A 7,504-nucleotide genomic window follows, 5' to 3' on the forward strand; every position below is an offset into this window, starting at 1 on the left:
CCTGCGCTCAGCGGAAATGGCGGAGAGAGCCCGCTCCGCCCCCCGGCCCTGCCCGGCACCTGCCCCCGGGGCCGGGTCTGCCCGCCCCGCCCGGAGCCTCCCGGCTGGGGGGTGGCAGCACCTGCCCGGGGCCGCTGTCTGTCCCGCCGGCGCGGTGCCTCCCGCTGCCGCCCCGTGGCTCCGAGCGGTCCTTGGCGCGGCGCTTCGCCTGGTCCTTACCTGTTTTGTATTCGCGGTAGAAGTTCCCACCGCTGAATCCGCACGTATCGAAAAGAATGTTGCTATCGTTCTGGGTTATTCAAGGTGGCCTTTGCGTTCACAGAAAAAAGAATTGCAGCCCTTGTTCCCGACATCCCTCATTTCTCTCACAGGATTTTCACATATGTTTTAATTCCTCTGTTGCTTTTCTCTTGCCCGAGTGTTTTACCATCGCAGCATTGCTGACACCAACAAAGCAGGACTTCAAGCCTTGCAGTATTTTTTCTCGTTCCCATTACGTTCTGCTTCTTTATCAGTTCTCCTCTTGTGCCCATACATTTAGCGTTAATCTGCAGGAGACCACATGCTGCTTTGAGAAAGATCTTGTGAGCAGTGTAACATTTCTAAACATCCAGCAACCAGTATTTGGATTTATCTCCTGCACTTCCAATCTAGACAGCAGTAAAGGAGAAAAAAGGTAGTACTGCAGAAGGCAATTGAAGGTCAAGGGGAGAGATGGCTGACTGATTCAGGAAGAAAGTGAGATAGAAGCCTCAATTCCATTTCAATTCCACTTTTTTGTCTTCTGTGAAGCCTTCTGCAAGCTTCCTAAGACCTCTGTTTTCCTTCTAAAATGGAGGACACGAGGTCTAAATGCATTTAAAATCATCAAAGCACTCAGAGAATGCTGCAAAGTATGAAACCACTGAAAATACTCCATTCTTCAGGGAGCTAATTGCCTGAGTCGTGGAAGCACAGTAAGCATTCTCTGTGTTGCAACGTTATTTGAACACAATTAGGGGCCGTGCTTTCAGCAGGCATGTTGACACCGTCACACACCGTGGTTTCAGACGTTCTACCTGTGTGCAGGGCAGCAGTACTGGCACCGCCAGCCGCGGCCATGCTGCCCCTTTCGGCACGGTGAAGCACGCAGTGAGCTTCCCCATGCTGTAAGTGGCACAAAGCCAATACCAAGCCATACTGGGGGGTTTTCTGGCGTCCTCTTGGATGGGTGGGTGGGCTGGACAGACTTGGCAAGGGCTTGTGAGGTTTCTGCCAACATTTAACAAAGGAATCCTTTACACACATTCTTGCCTGTTACGGCACCTTTTCACTCTGCTCCATAGCACTTGAAGGAAAAAAATGTCTACGTTTAATATGTCAATAAAAGTATTGATCCAGTAAAAAGGTCACTGCATTCATCCAAGGCAAATCACATTGCTTTCAGATAACTTTGTTTTCACAAGTTCATGAGCTCTTCAAACAAAGCCTGCTATTTCACTGCACGCCTGAACTCCACAAGTTGGAAAATGGGGAACGTGTCAGTGATCAGCACTCAGGATAACATCACTGCATCAAGCTAATAGCCAGGTCATCGTGTTTGTCAGAGGACGCTTCACATCCTTCAACAAATTGAGTGACGAGTGGAAACAAGCAAAAACCTGGACGCTGTTCATAAGCGCTGGAAGTGAAGATCTGTATTTTCTACAGAACGGGTAAGCCAGCTTTGGCAGAATTAAAAATTCCCCATCAGAAAGCATCTCCAGGACTGTGATGATAAGCTATAACCAAATGATAATGTACGTGTAAATAATGAGGAAAAAAATGATTTTAAACATTATCACCGATTAGACTGAGCTCATCTCAGCTATTCATACAGCTTTTAATAAACTTCAGCCTTCAATTCACCTTTTAATAAACCTGTGAACTTCTTGGGGGTTCATTTCATGAAACACGTTTAAATTTCATTTTCAAAATTAACATATGGTTCTATTCACAACAACTTAAAACCAGACTTTAGAAGTTGCATTGGTATAGTTTTAATGTACAACGTATTCTAAAGCTGATACATAAAATTTTGTGGATCTGAACAGTGCTTATTGTGAGGAAAATGTAATTAAGGCATGAAAGGAATTAGAATCCTAACAGGAAAGCTACATCTATACAAGTACCTGAACAGAGCAGAGAGGTTCTTTAAGAAAATGCTCCAGTATTTCCACATGACCTACCGAAGGGAAGGAGCACTGGTATGCTGCCAAATTCCAGGAGAGCTGAGCAGTGATTAGAATTTAACTCAGGAATCAAGAGGATTTTTTTCCTTGAATTTCTCAATGTACACAATTCTGAAGCACTCTCAACTTTACATTAAAAAAAAAAAAATCTAAAAATGTAATAAAGAATTTGCTTTAGGAAAACATCTGGTAGTTTTAAGTGCCTTATTTCAGTAAATTCTTCACTTTCACAGCCTGAGTATGTCATGTACACATCGATTCTGTGGCCACTGGCAGCATAGGAAGCAGGCAAATAACTGAGCTGAGTTGGTTATAAAATAATGCAAGTACAACACGGATAAGACACAAGTTCTGAAATGGGCTTTCAGTAGAAAGACAACTGGATGCAATGGCACGGAGTCAGGCAGTCAGTAATCTCTAACTGGCAGAGGATGGCCACTGCTGAGTGGGGCAGGGACACCCGCCTGACCTCAGCCAAGCACAGCTGAAGAGTACTGCACAGCCTCCCAGGCTAAGAACACTCTACACAAAGCCACCCCAAGAACTGCATTCCTTAGCTAGGGGTCAAAGGAGTCAGATAGAGGGAAGTAATAAGAGAAGCAGACAGGAGAACAGAAGGGACCTAATTTAAAGGGCAATGTATAAATGCTTCTAGTGCTTCTTCCACTGAACGTTCTCAAAACATAGTAATATATGCTCACATCTACATTGCTATGCTATCACATCATCCCATGCATACTTCAACATCTTCATCGGTGTTCCAGCACTCGGCAAAACACCCAGAGCAGCCCTGCAAGGCCTTACAGCCCGATTCCCCCAATATGTGCATCACAGGGCAGCTGTGAGGGTTCACAAAGGCAACCAGAGGACACTGGTGGCTGGAAGTCATCACAAGACCTATCCCAGGGAGCTCTGTAGGGCTGGCTTCACCTTCTGAAGGGGAAAAGGGGTAATATCACTCCTGGAATTTCACCATCAGCAAGCAGAACTTCCCCTTAAAAATAAAAATTAAGACACTACCGGCAATGAAATCAGTCTTTGCAGACTGATGCACATTTTACATGCTATGAACAATGAACCATCCAAGAGAAATTTTCTTCTCCTGGATTAGAAATTGACATCTCCTTCAATAGCATCTACTGGCCCGTTCTCTCCCCTCACCTTCCTCACTGGTGAAGCATTCACTGACTCTTTTCACCTCCAAAAGCCTTCATGGACATCTGTAACCTGCAAGTGCCAGACAGGGATTACACCACAGCCACATCTGGGATGAAGGGCAGCAGGCTTTCTATATGAGGGAGGTTAAATTAATTTCTATAAAAAACAGAAGCAAAGCCTCATGTTCTTCAGAAAAGTGCCAGTGGACTTTTAATGATGCTGGGAACCAGCCAAGGCCGTGGGTTGTATTTCTTTTGAAAGAATTCTGTATAATGAAGCACACTGAAAAATATGCAGAGAGACTGACAGCAATGTTTACTTTATTCATGGCACTACATTTATTCAGGAAACAGAGGGGAAAAAAAAATCTCAACTGAGAAAAAAGGTAGTCTTCTTCCAATAATACCATAAAAATACACAAGTCCAGAACAGGTCAGGGAACAGCAGTTCCCTCTGACTGCATGGCCATGGCCATGCTGCCCTGTGGCATCTAGAGTTTTTTCAGCAAGAGATGGAGTGTGGAGGATACAGCAGCTCTTTGGAGGGGAAAAAGATCATTTTTATTTTTTGAGAAGGTGGAAGAAAAATTGTATAAACCATGCCTTACAAACGAAGTTTTAAAGGTCTCTCAGCAGGCTTTAAATAAAATGTATAAATAAATACGAAGATGAAGTACACTCACTGCATTCTTTCTTTCCATGGATGAAACGGGCCAGCGAAAACAACTGACCTCAACTGTTTTAATACTGTTTGCTGTTACGTAACCAAACCAAGCAGTTCCTTCTGCCTCTGGTGGAGAATTGCAAAGGTTTTAAAAGTTCATTTTTTAGTTATTCTTTGGAATTTGTTTTACCTGCAGTTATTGCTTACATCAGCTAATGTGACAGCAGTTCAAAGAACTTAATTCACTCAACAGCACTTAATTCCTACATGCAACAAAATTTGACATTCAGCAAATTTGGCTCTCCTCCTTGCAGAGTATTTCTTTCTTTAGTTATTTGGTCCTCTACATGCAATGGAAAGTTTAGGCTTTTTTTTTTTTTTTTTTTAAACAGGAAAAATAATTTCAAGTCTTCCATCACTAGCTATAAACTCAAGGCAGGCACATTGCCCCAAATTTACAAGGCTGTATAAAGCGGAACTAATAAATCCCAATTCCCCGCAGACTTCAGTCTTCTCTTCCCACCTTCCCACTCACTCCTCCCACAGAGCCCAGTGACCCAGCACCCCCCGAGGGTCCCCTTTCACACGCAGTAGGCTTAGCTCCTATTTATGTCCCTAACTACTGCTTGAGCAAAAGAAAGCAAGTGCTTTGCCAGGTTCCATGTGTGCAGACTGACAGATCTGCGCTTGGCCTGTCTCGCCTGCCGACTGGCCAAACTTCCTTGGCAACGCTTCCCTAAGCACAGGAAGTCTTGGATCTATCTTCTCTACTGAGCCACTAATTTTCATGCAACTGGTATTAGCTCAGTGAGCTCTGAGATCCTTCTCAACTGAAATGGCCCAAAAGACTCAAGTTGCTTATAATGAGAGGGTAGAATAGGACAGAGCACACATGCAAAAGCAAGAGGAAAACTGTGGTCAAAGTAAAATATTTTAAGTATGACAGCATTCTGTTAATAGCTGTGCTGTACCTTCTGCTCAGCTAAAAGGTGATCCGGAGAGATTCTGACAAACCAAGTTTTAAATATTTCAGATCCTGCCATTTTCACTGGCAATCTCCCAGCCCTTTACAACAGCACTGCAAGGCGTTGCTTGTTTTTAAATCAAAACATCCTAACACAGCCAGTTGAACAGCTGCTAGTTATAGCTGCCTTCTGGCAATCCAATGTTTTTCTGGGTCACATGTTGCTTTACCAGGGAAATAAACCCACGTAAAATAACTCAGGTTTATAACACACATGAATGTTGGTATTAATTCAGCAATCTAATACTCTTACATATATCAATGACTAATACACCACTTGTTTCTTTCAAAACTAGCCCCTGACATCAGGAGCCAACAATTATTACCAAAAGATACTGTTAGCTGTGAAGTTTTGTCATTCAAGTCACGGTGAGATTACTGCACTGATGGCACAATTCTGGATCACTCCTTACTGACCCCCACGCCTAAGCTACACAAATCCAGTCCTGGGTTTGGCCACAAGTACCAAGTGCTCACCCTAAGCCTTTTGCCTTTGCTTTGGTTTTAAGTAATTTTCTCTGGAGTCAGTGACTGATTTTTAATAAAATTTAAGCTTTTCCTCCTTCCCATAGTAGCCTCACCTTTCAGAGCAGATGAAGACTTTTATCTCATTAGCCTTCCAACCATCTCCAAAAATACAGTCAGTAAACCAAGTCTTTCACAAATAATCACTTGATTCCTCTGGAAAAGAGAGGTTTTAACTTGATAGTGATTTATCATCCATGTCAAACAGTTTTCATTAACCAACCACAGCAAGTAACGTTGATCTCCACCTCTGTCCTAACACTTACAACATGATCAATAAATTCAAGTAAACTTGAGTGCAACATCCAAGTCTTCTCTGCAGCCAAAATGGGTGTTAAGTGCTGTGTTCAAATACAGACATTAATTACTGAGACTCAGCCTAGCCATGTATCATCCTCTCTTAACACCTACCCACCATTCCTATGTGCTCTTGGACCACAATTTGACTTCCCTGTTCCTGTCTGAGACAGGCCTTTACCACTTTGTACTGCAGTCAAATGGTCAGTGTCAGAACAAAAACCTGGCTGGGATTTTTCCGAGTGGAAACAAGCACAACACAAGGCAAGACAAAGATTGCAGCCAATCACTTGGAGCAATCTGCACTAGTTAGAGGGCACTCTGCACTCTGGCTCAAAGTCCAGCAAACAATTACATGTTCTGATCCAAGCCTCAGTAGCCATCTGAATCCATTATCTTTTCTTTAATCATATTCTCTTTTCCTGCTATTTATTTCAGTTTAATCCTGCCACTTCAATCCCTCTCTCAAAGAGGCGTCCTTGTTCTTTTGAATGCTGTCAATCTGATAAACTGAGTGTCAGAGATTTAGGATTGCTTGTCTCCCTTCCTATAGAAATTCACTATTTTACTGCAAATTCTTTCTATGTTTGTTTAAGACTATTCCTAGAACCTTGATGTTGCAAAAATTCTTCTGGTGTATTTTGAATAGTTTCTGAAATTGTTCTAAACCACTTCTACAAGGATGACATTTTTTACATGACCATAAAGGAACACTGAGTGCTACATATGAGCAAGCATTAACAACTTCTTTAAACCTACATTCATAGAGAAAAAAGGTAGCTTGTGCATGATCCCATCAGCTTCTGCACCCAAATTCAGCTCTCTTGTGTGTATGGCCAAAACAACTGTTTTTCTTCAGGGTTGGACATTGCTATTTAAGCTTCTGTTCTGAAAGCAAACAATCAGAGTGGCTTAGTTAAGACTCAGGAAAAAAAAAGTTTAACCCATATTAGGAAAATTCTTAGAATTGTAACTGCTACTGAAATTAAGTGAAACTGCTTTCATTTGGTATTTTTTTGCAATTTACTCTTTGAAAGGCATTTGGCCTAAAAAGTCTGCCACATAAGAATTATTAAGGGCTCGTCACAAGCAAAGAATATACCATCTTAAAATGGTGTATGAAGCAGCACTGCTTAAAGGCACTGATCTCAGACCACCACCATCTGGAACACTGCATCTACAGAAACCTTCAGTCAAACATAGTTAATAATTAATTATCAAGGAGAGAGGAGTCAAAGATCTTTTTCTTCAAATAAAATTTACAACTAGTAATGTTCAATCTACCACACAGAAAGTCTGCAAACAATGGCAGTAGAGAAAAATAATTGCTTCCACGTCTACAGCATTATCCTACAGATAGTTTTCAAGTATGCATTTATTAGCATGATGTACATGCCAGCCAGTATGGATAATTCAAACCTTTTCTAAGAGTGGCATTTCTAAACAGTGTGAGCACTGTGCTGTTAGGTGCACTGCTGTGCTTGGCACAAGAAATGTCCAATGCACCGATACAACTAATTGTTTTTTTAAGCCAGTTTAAGGCAGACTTAGATGCCCCACCCACACTTACAGTTTATAGACATCCATGGTTTTGAAGCACTGTAGCTCATTACCACTTGAAAAGCAT

The sequence above is a fragment of the Tympanuchus pallidicinctus genome, unplaced genomic scaffold, assembly GCF_026119805.1.
Source record: "Tympanuchus pallidicinctus isolate F22 unplaced genomic scaffold, pur_lepc_1.0 scaffold22, whole genome shotgun sequence".
NCBI lineage: Eukaryota > Metazoa > Chordata > Aves > Galliformes > Phasianidae > Tympanuchus > Tympanuchus pallidicinctus.